This window comes from Rhinolophus hipposideros (genome assembly GCF_964194185.1).
Source record: "Rhinolophus hipposideros genome assembly, chromosome: 18".
NCBI lineage: Eukaryota > Metazoa > Chordata > Mammalia > Chiroptera > Rhinolophidae > Rhinolophus > Rhinolophus hipposideros.
This window is the reverse complement of record NC_138064.1, coordinates 35,195,728-35,217,983: the sequence shown is the minus strand read 5'-3', so window position 1 is coordinate 35,217,983 and position 22,256 is coordinate 35,195,728. Positions and strand designations below refer to the sequence as shown.

Sequence of the window (22,256 nt, the reverse complement as noted above, 5' to 3'; positions counted from 1 at the left end):
TGCTTTGAGAACTGTGGACCGCAGACACAGATTCGCAGCTCAACTAGTTCCGGCAAAGGGGAGGGAGCTGTGGAAGCAGGACTGGCTGTGGTGGTGGTCGCCGCCATTGCTCTGGGCCACCTCTCACAACTCACCCCGCCCCTGGCCCCACCTATTTGGGCGGATTCCTGCAGGAGTAAACAGAACTGCTGAAACATACGGGCTCTGAATCTGGTGCAGAAAGAGCTTTGGAACTTCAAAAGCTCTTCGCATACCTATCAACCTGTTGCAGAAGCCACTCCTGTAGATGTCTAGGAAGAGAAATAGTAAATCAGTGATTGCCATGAATAACCAAGGCAACAAGATAGCTCAGAAAGAAAGTGAAAAGTCTCCAGAAAAGGAACTTAGAGATATGGACATTTGTGATTTAAATGACAGAGAATTCAAGATCACAATTCTGAAAAAACTGAACGAGATGCAAGAAAACACAGAAAGGCAGTTTAATGAACTCAGAAACACAATCAAAGAACACCATGAGCATTTTACAAAAGAGATTGAAATCTTGAAAAAGAACCAAATAGAATTTCTGGAGATTAAGAACTCAATAGAAGAAATTAACAATAAAATATCCAGCTTAGGTAGTAGAGTTGACCAGATGGAGGAAAGAATCAGTGACATCGAAGATAGGAACCTGGAATTTACACAGAGGGAAGAAGAAAGAGACTTGAGACTTAAAAGAAATGAAAGAACTCTACAAGAACTTTCTGACTCCATCAGAAAGAGCAATATAAGAATAATGGGCATACCAGAAGGAGAAGAAAGAGAGAAGGGAACAGAGAATATATTCAAACAAATCGTCGATGAGAACTTCCCAAACTTGTGGAAAGAACTGGATCCTCGAATCCAAGAAGCAAATAGAACACCTAATTACCTCAATCCCAACAGGCCTTCACCAAGGCACATTGTATTGAAGCTGTCTAAAATCAATGACAAAGAAAGAATCCTCAAGGCAGCCAGGGAAAAGAAGACGGTAACTTACAAAGGAAAGCCCATTAGATTATCATCAGATTTTTCAGCAGAAACTCTACAAGCTAGGAGGGAATGGAACCAAATATTCAAACTATTGAAAGAGAGAAATTATGAGCCAAGAATAATATATCCAGCAAAGATCTCCTTTAGATATGAAGGAGGAATAAAGACCTTTCCAGACATCCAGAAGCTGAGGGAATTTACTAATACACGACCTGCACTACAAGAAATACTAAAGGAGGCTATTAGACCACCATCAACAGGGACAACTTGTGGCAACTGAAACATAAAAAGGGGGAGCGTAAAGGCCTGAACTGGAATATGGGAATAGAGAAAGTAAGCGTACTGAAGAAACTGGAATACTCTAAATATCAAACTTTCTTTTACATAAACTCAAGGGTAACCACTCAAAAAACATCCAAATCTGAAATATATACTGTAATAAAAGAAGAAACAGAGGGAAACATCATAGAATACCACCACACAGAAATAACAGACAACAACAAAAAGGCAAAGAAACAATGGAGACACAGCCTTACCAGAAAACTAAAGACAGAATGACAGGAAATCCTCACATATCAATAATCACCCTAAATGTAAATGGACTGAACTCACCAATAAAGAGACACAGAGTAGCAGATTGGATCAAAAAATTAAACCCAACCATATGCTGTCTACAAGAGACACATCTCAGCTACAAGGACAAGCATAGACTCAAAGTGAAAGGGTGGAAATTGACACTCCAAGCAAATGGTACCCAGAGAAAATCAGGTGTAGCCATAATTATTTCCGATGAAACAGACTTCAGGGTGAAAAAGATAACAAGAGACAAAGATGGACATTTCATAATGGTAAAGGGGACTATACAACAAGAAGACATAACAGTCATCAATATTTATGCCCCCAATCAGGGAGCACCGAAATATACCAAGCAACTACTAACAGAACTAAAGGGAGAAATTGACCAAAACACAATTATACTAGGGGACTTAAATACATCATTGACAGCTATGGATAGATCATCCAAACAGAAGATAAATAACGAAATCGCAGCCCTAAATGACACATTAGAGGAATTGGACATAATTGACATATATAGAGCACTTCATCCTAAAACATCAGACTATACATTCTTTTCTAGTGTACATGGAACATTCTCAAGGATAGACCATATATTGGGACACAAAATCAGCCTCAGCAAATTTAAGAAGATTGAAATCATACCAAGCATATTCTCTGATCACAAAGCTTTGAAATTGGATATCAACTGCAAAAAGAAAGCAGGAAAAAACACAAATACATGGAGATTAAACAACATACTTTTAAAGAACGACTGGATCAAAGAAGAAATGAGACGAGACATCAAAAGATACATAGAAACAAATGACAATGAAAATACATCCTACCAAAATTTTTGGGATGCCGCAAAAGCAGTTTTAAGAGGGAAATTTATATCATTACAGGCCTATCTCAAGAAACAAGAAAAATCCCAAATAAATAACCTCATGTTACACCTTAAAAAACTAGAAAAAGAAGAACAAGCGAAACCCAAGGTCAGCAGAAGAAAGGAAATAACAAAAATCAGAGCAGAACTAAATGAAATAGAGAACAAAAAGACAATAGAAAAAATTAATATGACAAAAAGCTGGTTCTTTGAAAAGATTAACAAAATCGACAAACCCTTGGCTAGACTCACTAAGATAAAAAGAGAGAAGACACTAATTAACAAAATCAGAAATGAAAAAGGGGAAGTTATCACGGACACCACAGAAATACAAAGGATTATCCAAGAATACTATGAAGGACTATATGCCACCAAATTTAATAACTTAGAAGAAATGGACAAGTTCTTAGAAACATATAGCCTTCCAAGGCTGAATCATGAAGAACTGGAAAATCTTAACAGGCCGATCACCAGTAAGGAAATTGAATCAGTCATCAAAAACCTTCCCAAAATCAAAAGTCCTGGACCAGATGGCTTCACCAGTGAATTCTACCAAACCTTCAAAGAGGATCTAATACCAATCCTGCTCAAACTCTTCCAAAAAATTGAAGAAGAGTCAGTACTCCCTAACTCATTTTATGAGGCCAACATTACCCTGATACCAAAACCTGGTAAGGACAACACAAAAAAAGAAAACTACAGACCTATATCTCTGATGAATACAGATGCTAAAATCCTAAACAAAATTCTAGCAAATCGAATACAACAATGCATTAAAAAGATTATTCATCACGACCAAGTGGGGTTCATCCCCGGGGCACAAGGATGGTTCAACATTCGCAAATCCATCAATGTGATACATCACATAAACAAAATAAAGGACAAAAATCATATGATTCTATCAATTGATGCAGAAAAAGCATTTGATAAGATACAACATCCATTTATGATTAAAACACTTACTAAAATTGGTATAGAAGGAAAATACCTCAACATAATAAAGGCCATATACGACAAGCCCTCAGCTAATCTCATAATTAATGGTGAAAAGCTGAAGCCCTTTGCTCTACGTTCAGGAACACGACAAGGTTGTCCCCTATCACCTCTGCTTTTCAACATAGTGTTGGAAGTCCTCGCCAGAGCTATCAGGCAAGAGAAAGAAATAAAAGGCATCCAAATTGGGAATGAAGAAGTTAAATTGTCACTCTTTGCAGATGACATGATGCTATATATAGAAAACCCTAAAGACTCCACCAAAAAGCTACTAGAAACAATCAATGAATACAGTAAAGTTGCTGGCTACAAAATCAACGTACAAAAGTCCATTGCTTTCCTATATACCAACAATGAAATCTCAGAAAAAGAGATAGAAAAAACAATTCCTTTTGCAATTGCAGCAAAAAGAATAAAATACCTAGGAATAAACTTAACTAAGGATGTGAAGGATTTATATGCTGAAAACTATAAGACATTTTTGAAAGAAATTGAAGAAGACACAAAGAAATGGAAAGACATTCCGTGCTCATGGATTGGAAGAATCAACATAGTTAAAATGGCCATATTACCCAAAGCCATATACAGATTTAATGCAATCCCCATTAAAATCCCAATGGCATTTTTTAAAGAAGTAGAACAAAAAATCATCAGATTTGTTTGGAACCAGAAAAGACCCCGAATAGCCAAAGCAATATTAAAAAAAAAGAACAATACTGGAGGTATCACACTCCCTGATTTTTGCTTGTACTACAGGGCTACAATAATCAAAACAGCTTGGTATTGGCGGAAAAACAGACACATAGACCAATGGAATAGAATTGAGAACCCAGAAATAAAACCACATAAATATGGACAGATAATTTTTGACAAAGAAGCTAAAAACATACAATGGAGGAAAGACAGCCTCTTCAATAAATGGTGCTGGCAGAATTGGATAGCTACGTGCAAAAGAATGAAACTGGACTGCTATCTGTCACCATGTACCAAAATTAATTCAAAATGGATCAAAGACTTAAGCATAAGACCTGACACAATAAACTGCATTGAAGAAAACATAGGTACTAAACTTATGGACCTTGGGTTCAAAGAGCATTTTATGAATTTGACTCCAAAGGCAATGGAAGTAAAAACTAAAATAAACAAATGGGATTATATGAAACTGAAAAGCTTCTGCACAGCAAAAGAAACTATTGACAAAATAATGAGGCAACCAACTGAATGGGAGAAGATTTTTGCAAACAGTTCCTCTGATAAGGGGCTAATATCCAAAATATACAAGGAACTCATGAAACTCAACAACAAAAAAACAAACAACCCAATTGAAAAATGGACAGAGGACCTGAAGAGACATTTCTCCAAAGAGGATATACAAATGGCAAATAGACACATGAAAAAATGCTCAACATCGCTAATCATCAGAGAAATGCAAATGAAAACCACAATGAGATATCACCTCACCCCAGTCAGAATGGCTTTCATCAACAAAACAAATAATAACAAGTGTTGGAGAGGCTGTGGAGAAAAAGGAACTCTCATACACTGTTGGTGGGAATGCAGACTGGTGCAGCCGCTATGGAAGGCAGTGTGGAGGTTCCTCAAGAAATTACGAATAGAATTACCATATGACCCAGCAATCGCTCTCCTGGGTATCTACCCCAAAAATATAAAAGCATTTCTCTATAGAGACACGTGTACGCCAATGTTCATTGCAGCTTTGTTTACGGTGGCCAAGACATGGAAACAACCAAAATGTCCTTCGATAGATGAATGGATAAAGAAGTTGTGGTACATATACACAATGGAATACTATTCGGCATTAAGGAAAGATGATATAGGAGCATTTGTGACAACATGGATGGATCTCGAAAGAATAATGCTAAGTGAAATAAGTCAGACAGAAAAAGCAGAGAACCCTATGATTTCACTGATATGTGGTATATAAACCAAAAAGAACAAGACAAACAAATGAGAAACAAAAACTCATAGACACAGACGATAATTTAGTGGTTACCAGAGGGTAAGGGGGTGGGGGGTGGGTGATGAGGGTAAAGGGGATCAAATATATGGTGATGGAAGGAGAACTGACTCTGGGTGGTGAACACACAATGGGATTTATAGACGATGTAATACAGAATTGTACACCTGAAATCTATGTAAATTTACTAACAATTGTCACCCCAATAAAATTAATTAAAAAAAAAAAAAAAAAAGAGTTTACAAATGACCTTTCAAATTAGTCATACCTTCTGGAAACTTGTTCCTGCCTTGGTGATCCAGACTTTATACATTATTCTGCCCTGCTTCTTCCCTCACCTCTCCCTTTTCTTTACCAACTCCTCTTTTTTGTCCTTCCTTGTACTCCGAAGCATTATTTTATACTATGTTCTCACTCGTGTGCTATCTCAGGTACTGCCATGGCCTCTGCTGATACCTGCATGTACAGAAATCTCATTTTCATATTCTTAGACTTAATGGCCCCTCGACCTTGGGGTCACACTCATAGCTGTTTGACATTTCTTCATCACCTCAAGCTCAAACTCTCTATAACTGAATTTAATTTTTCTTCCACACAAAATCTCATTTTATTTACCCCTTATTTCTGGTAACATTCTCCCAGACGTAATTTTTGAAATCTTTGGCTCCTTGATCTTACTTTATTTGCAGTTCACGGAGGTCTATGGGTCCTTCCATTCTTTTCTTTCAACTGGAACAATCCTAGACTTCCTGGGGCCCAGTCCCTGGAGTCCCTCCTGATGCCTTATTCATTATCACAAATTAGCACTTTTATTATGTCACCTTTTAGCTCAAAATCCTTCAGATGAATCCCAAGTGTTAAGATAAAACACAACCCCATCACAATCTGAGAAAAGTTTACCTTTCCAAATAATTTCACAAACTTAAGGCACGGCAGATTTTCTCTCCTGCCATGGTGAATCCTTTCTTTCAGTCTGCCATGGCTTGTGTGTCTAAGGCGTATTCTTTTCTGTCCAAATTTGGCCTATTCCTCAAGGCTCGGACCAAATCCTGCCTATTCCCTGAAAGAGATCATATCCAGTCATTCTAACGAGAGACACTTTCTCTTATGAACTGGTATTACATCTGTTGCACTCATTTTGAAATTATATTATTCTTCCATTCAGAGGTCTTGTTTTTTGGTAGAGTGTACATATTCACCTGCCAAACAAAGCCAAAGCCAAAACACCACTCAATCTGTGTAATGTCCGCTGAATCTATCATTTGCACTTAAATAATCAGTCATTGCTCTTTTGATACCTTCAATGTCTATTACTTAAAAATCCCCCTTTGCACAATTACACTTATTTAATACGTTTTTGGAGCATAATATTAAACCATTTGTTTTATACAATGTCAGCAAACCACTAAATATTATTATGTACCTTCCCCCTTTCTGCATTTTTTCATTTTAATATTTGCTTATAAAATTATCAATTTTGGATATCCACATAAGCTTATTAACACAGAGTTCTACCCTAAGACAAATACTCTAGTTTCCCCATGAAGCAATATTAATCAGTCTTCTAAAGTCCTTTAGCTGACTTCTCAGTTGTCACTCTCTTAAGAGTCTGAAGTTGTCAATGGCTTTGTATTTACGTGGATCATTTTCCTAAATGACAAGGAAAAAAAATCCATGTAATTCATCTTAATTTACTCATTACCAATTTAGGGATGTTGAATATTGAGTACTGTTCCTCTGGGTAATGTGGAGTTCTGCTCTTTGAAGACTTTTAGTTCAGAAGATTTAGTTAAGGTATTAGTCACATCTGTTGTGTCAGGTGACAGAAACCCAACTCAAACTAATTTAATAAAAGGGGGAATTTATTGATTCACAAAATTGTGATGTCCGGGGCTGGCCTTGGCTTCGTATACAACTGAATCCAAAAGGTTGTTATTTTCATTTCCTCTCTTTTTATCTCCCAGTTCTGCCTCCCTCTATGTATTGATGTCATTTTCTTCTATGGCAAGTGGACATTCTCCACATAGCTGGGGAAGATGCTGGCTCCTAGCAAGTCTCTCCCAATGTCTGTATACAACTCCGAAAAAGATTCGAATGGGCCTGATTTGGGGTCTGGTATTCAGCACTAGTTCCTGGGCCAGAGGGATGAGCTACCCTGAGTGCCACTGCCTGGGTCAGATGATCCCAGTAGTAGGGAAGTGGGTGGGGGGCAAAGCTGAGTGACAGCTGCAGAATCAGGTGGAATTGGGAGAAGAGGTCCACAAAGGAAAGTGGTGGCAGTTGCCAGAAGAAGGGATGGTTACACAAGCTGGTCAGACAGAGTAAAAAAATAAACTGCCATGTTGCAGGAAAGAGGGTCTGTCCTTGGCTTTGCGCAGGAAAGAATTCAAGTGTGAGCCAGGAAATAAAGTGAAAGTAGTTTATTGAAAAAAGATTTTCTCCATAGGCAGAACAGAAATTGCCTCCTAGCTAGAGACAACCTCGATTTGAGGTGTGGCTGTAATTTTCATTTGGTAGATATTTTACATGGAAATGAAAGGGATTAATATTCTCTTAGTTCCAGGAAATGGGTGGGCTTTTCCGAGAATCATGGGTAGAATCCCACCCCCTTTGTCCTTGTATGGTCCTCTCTGGAAGTTCCATTTAGTATGTATTACTAATGTAATACATTTAGTATGCATTACAATGACTATATAATGTGGCTAGAGGTTACTTGGAAGTGAATCTTGCTACCATCTTGGCCTTGGCCGATTCTGTTGGGTTTCCTTATCTCATCTTGATTTACTGGTCCTTTGTCTTCAGCTGGCGGTTAATGGTTTTTCTTGGAGGCCTTGCCTGGCCCTATCTCAACCATAGTCAACTGTATTTCACCCATTGACCTTTCAAGACATGCACATTTTATTTTCCCCATCCCTACATTTAAAAAAATGCTCTTGCAGCTAACTAAATAATGCAACTAACACTCAACTAAATGTACTTACCCAAGGTCATTGTCAGTTATTGCCCCTTAGCATTAAGTCTGGAATCTCAGAGAGTGTGCATGATATGAAGATATTCTGTTGAGTTTCACTGGCCCAGCTGTGAGTTACAGGTTACCAATCTGGCTGCCCCAGGCTCAGCCTGTGAAAGAGCTCTCGTTTCCATTATTTTCTGAGCCCCCATCAGAGAGAGGCACAAGGGAAAATGTCTCTTCTGGGAACTGCACTGCTTTAGAATCAGTTCACAACCAAGTTGTGAACTTGGTTACTGAGGCCTGGGAATCTCCTCTCTGAGAGGTTCAGGTTTTTCTTTCTGGCAGTTGAAACTCTGCTAGAGGGAAAAACAAATACAAAAACAAAAAAATCCTGCTAGGTGGCGTGGATTTGATTCCTAGAAACTCCAAGAACTGAAAACCAAAATCAGAAGTCTCTGGGTTTGTGATCCTTAAATCTAGGTCTTGACTTTGCAGTTCTAGCCTTTACACAACAAAGATGACAGGACTCATTCTGCCTAAGTGACTTCAGTCTTAGACTTGCCTAAATGGCTTCGTTTGAACTCTTTTGGTTAACAAACAAAAGATTGCCTGGGATACACCTCCTGCTCTCAGGCAGTGTGTAAGGGGAGGTTCTTTACATTGGAGTAAGTCCTTACATTGGAGTAAGTCCTTCCCTCTGCTGGCCTGTGATTGGAGGGGTCTGGGATCAGTCTTGGAGGATTAGTTACCAGCGCAGAAGCAGACTAATTAGGTTAGAACCCAGACTTCCCTATTTAGTAGGTGTAAGTCATCTGATTGCTCTGTGCTTTATTGTCCTCATCTATAAGTGGTACCTAGTTCACAGGGTTGTCATGAGGATGCAGCGAGTTAATATATAAGGGGTTTAGAATGATGCATGTCACGTGGTAGGTCCTATGTGATAGCCATTTTCACCACTCTGTCCTCATTTGCTTGACATGTCCAGGTCCTAGTCTTATCTCACAATGGTTTCCACCTTTGTACCTTGCTTTTGCTTACTTCGACAAGGGACTTAGAATCTAGTTTTCCACGTGATTATCTGACCACCAGTGAGTAGCCACCAGTGAGTAGGAAGGGGGCAAAGGGTGGGTGCTGAGGTGAGGCTGGTTGACAGCACCACCAGGCCCACATAACAGAGGAGAAACCCCCAGAGGTAAGAGTGAGTGCTGCAGACAAGGGGAAGGGCAAAGAGTGTTGGGGAGAGAGAGAAAACAAACAAAAACCCTATCTACTGAAGTCCTTGTTACTACTTTGTGAAACTATGTCTTGGGTCTTGTTCCCTAAACACGCATCTTGAGAAAGGGATTAAGGTACATGTAATTTCTTAAAAAAAAAAAAAAAAAAAAAAAAAAAAAAAGGCACATGTAATTTCTTGAGTGATAGCAAAAATCTGTAATACGAAGGAGTAAGGGACTCGGGGCAAGTAAGGGACAAGAGCCAAGCAAAGGTGTAGCCTCAGCTAAAGTCTACACTTGGCCTGAACCATGGCAGCCCTGGGGCAAAAAGTCACACAGCAGAGTTACCCCTGCCTCGAGGCAAGGATGCCTACCGTTAGGAACCCCATATGTTAGTCAGTTATTGGCAGTGGGGGAGGTTACCTCACGCACAGGGTAGTTCCTGTCCACTGAGGGCAATTCAAGAAGAAGGGCAGCTTGAGCCATGGCAGCCAATGTTCACTGCAGCTGGGGTTTGGGGGCATGGGCTTGCTAAAGAGGCTCAGGGCCGACCTCCAACAGCAACTACTACTGCTACTGCCACTGCTACTAAAATGATGATGATGATGATGATGATGATGATGATGATGATGATTATGATGATGATGATAGCTGTGTTTATTGAATACTTACTCAACCAGCACTAAAAACTTACTGGAAATGTGGTTAGTATACCTGGACACTGCTTTTATTTTTATTTTTTCTTTCCAAATACAGTGCTTTTGGTGCAGTGAACAACTTGCTTGCAAAAAATTTTGTTTTTCAAATTTCGGATGTCAAGTCAGTTCTTCATTTTGGTTAAACTGTAAAGGTGAGTTGTCCCTATTTGAATTTTTATGTACTTTTAAAATTTTATTTTATTTTTTATTTTATCTTTTTAGTTTCAGGTATTACTTTTAAAAATTACTTGGAAATACTATTTATTTTCTACATTTGAAGGATTATAAATTATTATATTTGCATTATTAAAATATAGCAAGTCTGTTCATCAGTGTTTCCCCTTATACAGGCTGATACTAGTTCTTTCCAGCCATGGTTGGTTCAACTGGGTCAACATTCATTCTGATTGGTGGGTGCCTTACTATGCCAGTTGTAAATACTTTATGTTTGATCTCTAAAGTACTCCACTAAACAATAACCATAACCAATGAAGGAGGGTTGTGTTCTCAAGTTATTTTACCAACTCCAGGAGTTTCTTATAAGCTAATCCTGGGGTGAGGACATACCATGTTTCCCCAAAAATTGGACCTAGCTGGACAATCAGCTCTAACGTGTCTTTTGGACCAAAAATTGAGACCTGGTATTATATTATATTTTATATTATATTAATTATATTTATTATATTATATTTATTATATTATATTTATTATGTTATATTATATTAATTATATTATATTATATTATACTGGGTCTTATATAAGACCCAGTCTTATATTATAGTAAAATAATACCGGGTCTTATATTAATTTTTGCTCCAAAAGACGCATTAGAGCTGATTGTCTGGCTAGGTCTTATTTTCGGGGAAACACGGTATTGAGCCCAGTAGCATTATTGTAATTTACATTTCTTCAGCTTATATATTTTGTACTGATAATTGCCATTCAGAACAATGACTGCCTAGGACTGAACAAATCTCAATCATCAAAGAATCTTTATATCTATAATGTTATACTTTTGGTTTGTTATGCAGTAGGTACCAAGGCAGGTAAAACTACATTTTAAGTTTTGAAACAAGATGCTTTCTAGGGGAAACGTAACTATAGGAGAAAAGCCAGTCTAGTACTACCAATTGTCTATGTTTTTTTTCTTAATTGAAATGAAAAAGCATGAATTTTGCCTCAAGTCCCTGTTTTCTTTAGGTACTATCAGGTATATTTAAGTCATAATTGTAGCAAAGAGCTTATAAACAAGCAACCCTTCATAAATTTAGTATGAATGGGAACCCCATTCATACTAAATTTCCTGTTTTATGTTCTATAGTTTCACATAGTCCTGGGAAGGGAGAGAAGGGAAGTTTACAAGTGCTACAAATCTGTTTTGCCAGCAAGCATTTGTTTTCTCCTTGATAAGCAACCGCTGAAACTCATGCAGTGAACATCCCTCACTGTCTATACGTATCTTCATAGAAACATAGGGGCGCTGCTGTTTTATCTGTTGAAATATTGCCTGGGATGAGTTTTTAGAGAGAAAATAAAGGAAAAAATAGCCAGTGACCTAATAGTTTACCAATATGCAAATAATATTATCTCCTTTTAGCAACCTAGATTATTTTCCAATGTTAGTGATTATTGTGTTAATGATAGTTTTATTGGAGTATGTGATGTATGTTATTGTATCATTTTCATTATGATTCTTAAATACAAATGAAATTGTATTTAAGAATCAGACTGCATGATATTAAAGATGAAAATATAAGAAATTATAATTCTTATAATCTGTTAACTTAAACTATATTTCTTTTTATACATTTCAGTTGATATGTTTGGATTCCTGATGCTTCTACTCATTGCAATATTAATTATAGCATTCATTTGGCATTGCTGCATCTTTCACCATTACCTGCAGGAGTATGTTCATTTTATCCTTAGTAAGAATGCACTTTGGGATAATATCATTGAAGAGAATACTGAGTTAGTCCTCAAGATGTGTTTAACCTTTTTTATATGATAAAAATAATATATCCATATGATAAGGAAAAAAGTTCAAAAAACATAGAAAATTATAAAATGAAAAACTTAACTTTCCCACCCCCTTATTCCACCTTTGATACCTACTCCCTAGAAGTAATCCTTTTAGCATGACTCTATTTGTACTTCTTTAGATTACCTCCATATATTTGAATAATACGGTTATATCTCCTTTTCATGATTTATTAACTTAAGATGTTATTTATTGGCTTCCCATCATGAAAACTGAAAATTTTATCTTGCATTATCTATAATTTTTGGTATTTTACTGTTAGTGAATTGTAACCAATGTTTTTCCTTATAGGCTCTTAAGATATTACTAATATTTCTTCAGTTATTTTTTTGACTTTGAGTAATTTAATCTCTGTTTCTATTTGCATCAATACTTCTCCCATTATTTAAGATAAGAACATTTGGAACCTTGTATATACTTCCTTCTATCTAGCCCCTCCTTTGTCTATCTCCTATACTCTGTAAACTTTCTCACTCATTTGGCCTTTCCAAGTGTTTGTTTACATTCTATCCTGTAACTATATTTATGTCTTGAAATGCTTACTCTATAGTTTGAATCTAAAAATATTAAACTAATAAAAATAACACAGCATATTATGATTGTATAAATATTGTTCATAAAGAACCAAAATGGAAATAGGAAATGTAATTCTATTTCACTAACCTGTTTGAAAGAGAATTGTCTAGTGTCAAGATCAAATAGATTCTCTCTTCTTATTCTCCATTTCTCAAAATCATGCTACATTTCAGCTTGTTTCATGTTTACATTGTGACTTCTATACAGTGTTTTCATTTTCTAGAGTTTCTAATAACATTCATTATTTCTTGTCAAGAAGGACACATATATCTTTATTCCCACCATTGTGGTTATTTATCTTACTATTTGGTCAAATATATTCATTTTCTTATAGACATTTTTCTAAAAGTCTTCTGATTTCCTGTTACGATTTATAAAAATTAGTTTCTTTTCAGTGCTCTATGGAATTAGAAGAATTTTTTGAATACCATATCTTCCTCTTTTTAGGATTTTGTTTTTCCGTTTAGTAGAATACATCTTCAAGTAACTTTTTCAAAAGGAAATCCCAAAAGATACGGAAAGTATGTCCATAGTCCACACATGTTGAGAAATTTGTTTCTCTCCCATTATCCTTCAGCACAGTATGGTATTATTTTCTTTTTTCAAATTGTACCCCTTTTCCAAGAAGAACACATAAATAAGATAAATGCACACTAATAGGCCCATCTGTAAGTAAACTATGACTATAAAAAGATAAGATTGGCCAAATGTTCTATTGCTTACTTAAGACCTCTAACTTTGTCTAGGATTTTGTGTTTTTCTGCCTTTGAGACTATCCTTCCTTATTAACACACAAAGATAAAAGAAAGGATAAGATGTAAGGTAATTCCCTATTCTTTACCTCTAGAACAAAAACATTCAGAAGGAAGAACCAATAGGGTATATTACATGAGTGGCAAAAGGCTGTGGCAAACATGTTATTTTTTCTTTTTTATATTTTCTTTCCAGGATCCTGGTGTCTTATGTGTCATCACTTTTTTGTATAGCTTATGAGTAAAGTGGCAAATTATACCTGTAAGAAAATAGGGACCTGAGCAAATATTCATCACTGAAGCTTCTTTTTGTTGCAGTTTAAATGGAAACCCCTAAAGCCTCTCTACAAATTTTACTCAGTTTTGGTTTAGCTCTGCTATTCACCCTCCATCTCTTCTTGTATGGTTTCTTCTAGAGATCTCCTAGATCTCATTAATCAATGAGCGCTGGATTCTGTTAGAGAATTTTGTCTCACTAAGGATTTATTGCACTTCATGATCCAGAAACATCCATCTTTCGTTTAAAAAATACCATTGAGTGACTGATGGAGCATCAAAATAGTGATTACTACACTTGACCTAATATTCTTGTTATTCAACAAATATGATTTAAAAGCTAAAGCACTTTTAAAAGTTCCAAATGTTAGAGAATTTTTACTCAGTGTCTCCTTGACTCTCATCTATTTCAGCATATATTTAAAGATGTATTATGCCTAGGCAGTGTTGTTGTCACTAAGGATATAATTGTAATACAAGAAAAGGTCAAATCCTGGCCTTCATGGAGCCTACTGTCCTACTAAGGGGACACAGGCAAGAAACAAGCAATTGTTAATCCTATTGCTAACTTACTGATATTTTAAATGATATCCCTTTTATTTTTATTGTGTTGTTCTTAATCAAATACTTTAATTCTCTTGGTGGATACATAAAAAGAGAATTTAATGTAATAGAGCAATGGCAATAAACTGTAATCTTCTAATAAACTGTAATCTTCTAATGAAACAGTTATAACCCTATCTATTCTAAAAATAAACCTCACTAATATAAATTTACCATCATTTTGGACAGAACTCAAGTCGTTCCTAGAAGACCACAAGCACTTTATGTTCGTCATGGGAATACTGGCAAGTATTTTCATTTATTTCATGGATGCCCCAGACTCTCTCAGTAACTCACAGATAGAGATCTTTTCCTTACTTAGCAGGCATCAAAATTCAAGTGTGAGTGGGAAACATGACAGCAGGTTTCATTGTTCTCATTTCTAAGACACATTCTTATAACTTCAATAGTTAGTCTAGGATAGGTAAAACCACAATGTTAACAAAGAAGAGTTAAAATTTCCAACCCAAAGTGGGTATTAATAACTTTCCCAGTTCCCTCAACTACTACTCCATAAAAGCAACTCAGCAAAAGATGACCTTCCTTAAGGAATCCTTGCAGGCTTTTCCCAAGTTAATCCACTTCATCTTACCCACTCGGCTGACCCTCTATCCACTCTTCTTAAATTGATTCATTATAAACTTTGCCTTACTTACAAGGCATCCCCTTGCCCAGGACCCAACTCTAGGCTCCCTTTAGCTCATCACTCACAGATCCAGGCCCTCCCCCTCCTCTATCTAGGCCTAGATCCTGGAACACCAACTGAATCAGAATCGTGGCCCCACTTTACACCTGAGTAATTAGACCATGCAAAATTTTAGATCAGAATATGACTGAGAAAAAGGGTACTACTGCAAGGTCCTTTACAAATAATTTTGGAGGAACATACAGATTATTGTGCTGCTCTGGGCCTTTGGGACATAACGACTAAATCCGAACGAGAAGCAGGATAAACCTCAAAGGAGCAACAGTGAAATGTCAAGCACATACACGCTCCATTGCCGACTCCTAGATCTTGTGATGTAGAAATTGTTTTGGCGGCAACAAGATGATGAACTGTTTCGAAAGTTGTTTGAGGAGGGGAGCTGAAATACAAGGTGATTACTGCTTGCTGGGGTTGAAATCAAACCAGAGGATGCAAAGAATGCTGCTACATTTCAAATTTTCTCCCTCCATTTAATTAATTAATTAATTAAGTAAGTAAGTAATTTCAAATCTATTAACCCTTGACCACCATTTTTATTTTGTTTGGTTTTGTAGTGGAGTTATTTTTTTAAAAGAATTTAAAAATTTTTTCAATTACAGATGATACTCAATATTTTATATTAGTTTCAGGTGTCCACCATAATGGTGAGACATTTATATAATTTGTGAAGTGATATCCTGATTAGTAAAAACCTCGCACCATACATATTTATTACAATATTATTCACTATATTCTGTATGCAACAGTTTACATCCCTGTGACGATTTTGTAATTACCAATTTGTACTTCTTAATACTTTCACCTTTTTCACCCAGCACCCCTCTCATTTAGCAACCATCAGTTTGTTCTCTGTATGTATGAGTCTATTTCTGTTTTGTTTATTTTGTTCATCAGATTCCACATATAAGTGAGATCATATGGTATTTGTCTTTCTCTGTCTGACTTATTTCACTTAGCATAGCACCCTCTGGGTCTATCCATGTTGTCACAAATGATAAGATTTTATTTTTTTATGGCTGAGTAATATTCTGTTGTATATATGTACCATCACTTCCTTATCCAATTGTCTTTGAGGGCCATTTTTGTTGCTTCCATATCTTGGTTATTGTAAATAGCGTTGCAATGAGCATAGGGGTACATATATCTTTTCAAATTAGTGTTTTGGATTTCTTCAGATAAATACCCAGAAATGGAATTGCTGGCTCATAGATAGTTCTATTTTTTAATATTTGCGGACCCTCCATACTGTTTTTCATAGTGGCTTTACAAGTTTACAGTCCTACCAACAGTGCATGTGGGTTCCATTTTCTTCACATCCTTACTGATACTTGTTTGTTGATTTATTGATGGTGGCCATTCTGACAGGTGTAAGGTGATATCTCATTGTGGTTTTAATTCGCATTTCTCTGATTATTAGAGATGTTGAGCATCTTTTCATATATCTATTGGCCATGTGTATGTAGTCTTCGGAGAAAAGTTTATTCAGGTCCTCTGACTATTTTTTAATTAGATAGTTTGTTTTTTTGGTGTTGATGTGTATGAGTTCTTAATAAATTTTGGATACTAACCCCTTTTTGGATGTATCGCTGGTGAATATCTTCTCCTATTCAGTAGGTTGTCTTTTCATTTTGTTGATGGTTTCCTTTGCTGTGCAAAAACTTTTTAGTTTGATGTAGTCCCATTTGTTTATTTTTTCTTTTGTTTCCCTTGCCCAAGGAGCTATATCAGAAAAAATATTACTGAGAGAGATGTCAAAGAGTTTACTGTCTGTTATTTTCTAGGTGTTTTATGGTTTCGGGTCTGACAATTAAGTCTTTAAACCATTTTCAGTTTATTTTCATATATGGTGTAAGAAGGTGGTCCAGTTTCATTTTTTTGTATGTATCTGTTCAGTTTTTCACAGCACCATTTGTTAAATAGACTATCTTTATCCCACTGTCCATTTTTGCCTCCTTTGTCATAGATTAATTGACCATATAGGCTTTGGTTTATTTCTGGGCTCTCTACTCTGTTCCACTAACCTGTGTATCTGTTTTTAACCTGTGTGCCTTGTTGTAGTGTTTGATATCATGTTGATATCAGGTTGTATGATACCTCTAACTTTGTTCTTTCTCACGGTTGCTGTGGTTATTTGGGGACTTTCGTTGTTCCACATAAATTTTAAGATTATTTGTTGTAGTTCTGTGAAAAATGCCGTTTTGATAGGGATTGCACTGGTTCTGTAGATTGCTTAGGGTAGTATGGACATTTGAACTATATTGATTTTTCCTATCCATGGGCATAGCATATGCTTCATTTATTTGTATTTTCTTCAATTTCTTTAATGTCTTATAATTTTGCAAGTATAGGTCTTTTAACCCTTTGGTTAAATTTATTCCCGAGGTATTTTTTCTTTTTGATGCAATTGTAAATGGGATTGTTTTCTTAATTCTCTTTCTGATTGTGATTGGTGTATAAAAATGCAACCAATTACTGAATGTTAATTTTATATTCTGCTACTTTACTGAATTCATTTATTAGTTCTAGCAGTTTTTTTGGTGGAATCTTAAGAGTTCTCTCTATATGGTATTATGTCATTTGCAAATAATGACAGTTTTACTTTTTCTCCAATTTGGATGCCTCTTATTTCTTTTTCTTGTCTGATTGCTGTGGCTAGGACTTCCAGTACTATGTTAAATAAAAGTGGTTAAAATGGACATCCTTGTCTTGTTCCTGATATTAAGGAAAACGCTTTTAACTTTTCACCATTTAGTATGATGTCTAGCTGTGGGTTTGTCATATATGGCCTTTATTATGTTGAGATATGTTCCCTCTATTTACATGTTGCAGAGATTTTCTTTTTGTCATAAATGGCTGTTGGATTTTGTCAAATGCTTTTTCTGGATATATTGATATGATTATACAATTTTTATCTTTCATTTTTTAAATGTTGTGTATCATATTAATTGACTTGCAGATACTGAACCAACCTTGCATCCCAGGAATAAATCCTACTTGATCATGGTATATGATCTTTTTAATATTTCTGAACTTGGTTTGCTAATATTTTGTTGAGGATTTTTGCCTCTACGTTCATCGGGGAGATTGGCTATAATTTTCTTTTTTTTGTAATGTTGTTTTTTTTTTTCTGTTTTTGGAATTGGTGATGGTGGCCTTGAAGAATGAGCTTGGGAGCCTTCCCTCCTCTTGAATTTTTTGGAATAGTTTGAGAAGGATAGGTGTTAATTCTTCTTTGAATGCTTGATAAAATTCTGCTATGAAGACATTCAGTCCAGGACTTTTGTTTATTGGGAGTTTTTATTACTGATTCGATTGTGTTACTAGTAATTGGTCTGTTTAGATTTTCTGTTTCTTCTTGATTCAGTCTTGGAAGATTGTATATTTCTTGGAATTTATCCATTTCTTCCAGATTGTTGAATTTGTTGGAGTATAATTGTTCATAGTGTTTTCTTATAATGCTTCGTATTTCTGTGGTGTCAGTTGTCACTTCTCCTCTTTCACTTCTGATTTGATATTTTGGGGTTCTCTTTCTGTATCTCTCTCTCTCTCTCTCTCTCTCTCTTCTCTCTTTCTCTCTCTCTCTCACGCTTTTTTTTCCCTCTTGATGAGTCTGGTTAAAGGTTTATCGATTTTGTTTATGTTTCCAAAGAACCAGCTAAAAATATCAATAAAATTTTTCTGGTCTAATATGTCATTTAAGGCCACTGTTTCCTTGTTGATTTTCTGTGTGGAAGATTTATCCATTGTTGTTAATGGGGTGTTAAATTCCCCTACTATGACTGTTGAGCTCTCCCTTTATGTTCATCAATATTTTCTTTATATATTTAGATGTTTCTATATTGGGTGCATAAATGTTTATAATGGTTATATCCTCTTTTTGGATTGATCCCTTTATCATTATGAAATATCCTTCTTTGTCTATTATTATAGACTTTGTTTTAAAGACTATTCTGTCTGATATAAGTATCACTATCCAGCTTTGTTTTTCATTTGCATGAAATGTCATTTTCCATCCATTTACATTCAGTCTGTATGTATCTTTTGATCTGAAGTGGGACTTTTGTAGACATCATATGTATGGGTCTTGTTTTCTTATCCATTCAGCTACCCTATGTCTTTTGATTGGAGCATTTAATCCATTTACATTTAAAGTGATTATTGATAGGCACTTAGTTATTGACTTTTTGTTATTTATATTTATGTTCTCCCCCACTCCTTCTTCTCCTTAAAGAAGTCTCTTTAATAATCCTTGTAATAATGGTTTGATGTTGGTGAACTCCTTTAGCTTTTTCTTGTCTAGAAAGTTCTTTATCTCTCCTTCAATTCTAAATGATAGCCTTGCTGGGTAGAGTAATCTTGATTGTAGGGCCTTGCTTTTCATCACTTTGAGTATTTTGTGCCAATCCTTCTGACCTTGAAAGCTTCTGTTGAGAAATCAGCTGACAATCTTATGGGAGCTCCCTTGTAATTTACTAGTTGCCTTTCTCTTGCAACTTTTAGGATTCTCTCTTTGTCTTTAACCTTTGGCATTTTAATTATGATGCGTCTTGCTGTGAGCCTATTTGTGTTCATCTTGTTTTGGACTCTCTGCACTTCCTGGACTATAATATATGCTTCCTTCATCAGGTTAGGGAAGTTTTCAATCATTATTTCTTCAAATAGCCTTTTCAATTTCTAGCTCTCTTTGTCTTCCCCTTCTTATACTCCTATGGTACTAATGTTGTTATGCTTGATGTTTTCCCAGAAGTCCCTTAAATTATCCTCATTTTTTAAATTCTTTTTTCTTTTTGCTTTCCAATTGTTTTCTGCTACCTTGTCTTTAAAACCACAGATTCAGTCCTCTGCTTAATGTAATCTAATCTGCTGTTGATTCCTTCTAGTGTATTCTTCATTTCACTTATTGTATTCTTTATTTCTGACTGGATATTTTTTAATGGTTTCTATGTCATCTTTTATGCTTACTATCTTGTTGTTGAAGTTCTCACTGAGTTCCTCAAGCATCCTATAACCAGTTTTGAACTTCTGCATCTGGTAGGTTGCTTGGCTTCATTTTGTTTAGTTTCTTTTCTGGAGTTTTGTTTTATTCTTTCATTTGGTACACCTTTCTTTGTCTCATATTGGCTGCCTCTCTGTGATTGTTTCTATGTATTAGGTAGATCTGCCAGTCTTGGCAGGGGTGGCCTTATGTAGTAGGTGTCCTGTGGGGCCCAACGGATCAGTCTTCCCGATCACCTGAGCCTGGTGCTCCAGGAGTGTCCCTTGTGTGGGTTTTATGTATCTTCCTCTCATAGTCGAACCTTGATTGCTTTTGGCACGTCAGTGGGTAGGATTGACCTTCAGGCTGACTGGTTCTGAGGATTGACCATGACCACATTACATGAGCTGCTTTGGAGAACTGACCCCATGCAATGGGATTCTCCCTAATGGTCTCTGGTGCCTGCTGAGACCACCCTGTAGTTGTGCTGCTTGTGGTGCTAATTGGGTGGTTCTCTGTTGTGGTCTGACAGTGGCCACCGAGTGTGTTAGTTTTGGGGTCTCTTGAGTGGAGATCCCATGCAAGTCAAGGTTAGCTGCTGCCAGGGTGACTGAGCCAGGGCTATCTTGTAGGAGCTACAAAGTGATCTGCAGTTGATTGCTACCTGTGCTGGACCTACAGGTGCATGGGAGTGGCTATGCTGTGAACTGAGGCCGGCTACCACCAGTACCAGGCCTGGAGCAAATGCCCAGGACACCCTGTAGCCTGCCTCTATCTGCCAGCAGCCCACAAGGCTCAGCCACTGAAAGGGCCTCTGGCAGTACTCGAGTTGTATGAGTCAGGGTCTCAGGAAGTCACCATGGTGGGGTGATTGGTGTTTACCCGGTTAATGCAGATTTAGATTTGGTGCCAGTGCTGAGCCTGGGGCCACTCAGCAAAAGGTTCAGAGTACACCAAAGCCAGCCACCACCCACCTGGGGCCTGTGGACCCCTGAGAGGTGTCCAGGAAAGACTGCCGTGCAGGCCAACATTGGCTGCCCATCCCTGAAAGAGCCTTAGAAGTTCTTTGAGTTGGGTGGGGCAGGGACCCACGGAGTTACCGCGGTAGAGCTAGCAGAGTTCACAGGCCAATGCAGATTCAGATTTGGCTGTGCTGGGGTAGAGCTCAATACAGGGACAATGAAGGCTATCCCTCCAGCCTTCATCTTCAAGCCCCACAACTCAGCCTCTTCCTGTACGTCTCTGGAACTTCCTGAGCTGAGATCCCTCTGCCAGACACCAGGGTGTGTGCCTGGGAGCAGGAGAGTCTGTGTGTGAGCTATTTAAGAAGATGTCTTGGTTTTCCATCAGCCTTCTGTCTCACCCAGACAGATGAAATCCCTGGTGATTTTTAGAGTGATGTATTATGTGGGCTCCTCTTCCCAGCACTGGTGCTCTGGGCTGTGGAGCCCAGTTTGGGGCTGGGACCCCTAACTCCTCAGGGAGACCTCTGTAGCTGACATATCCCTCCAGATTCTCAACTGCCAAACATGGGTGTAGGGCCAGCCCATTTTGCTTCTCTATCCCTCCTGCCAGTTTCTGTGTGGCTTCTTTATATTCTTATTTATAGGGCTTCTGTTCAGGGAGTCTTAAGATGGTTTTCCATGTTAATTGTTCTATAATTTAGTTGTAATTTTAATATGGTCACGGCAGTAGGCGAGCACAGCGTTCACCGACTATATCTTGACTGGAACCTCTTTGTCCCTCCATTTTAAATTCCACAGGAATCTGGACCAAGAGAAATGATTTGAAAAGAGCACAAGTTTGGGTATTTGTCTATTGTTGGTAGAAACAGTTATGTATTCACTAAATGAGAACAGTTAGTTATACTAGATTCATTGTAGAAAATAAAATGTTATCAAATTCATAATGCAGGATGCTTTTCCTCCCAGGAGAATAATCTCCAAGCCCAAGGGGAATATCTATATTACAGGGTTGAGTAAGGGAAACATGATTGTTCAAAGAGAATTGAGAAGAAGATGGAAAAGTGAGAGACAGGG

General features: G+C 37.0%; 1 protein-coding gene across 3 annotated transcripts in view; it reads left to right on the top strand.

Moving 5' to 3' along the window:
- CLDN12 (claudin 12) overlaps positions 1-22,256 on the top strand; it is an 83,149-nt gene that overhangs the window by 51,493 nt on the left and 9,400 nt on the right. For all 3 annotated transcript variants that reach the window (XR_013995320.1, XR_013995321.1, XR_013995322.1), the window contains 2 exons: positions 10,347-10,440; positions 14,726-14,781. The gene's annotated coding sequence lies outside the window, so the exon portion shown is untranslated. The remainder of the gene's footprint in view (positions 1-10,346; positions 10,441-14,725; positions 14,782-22,256) is intronic.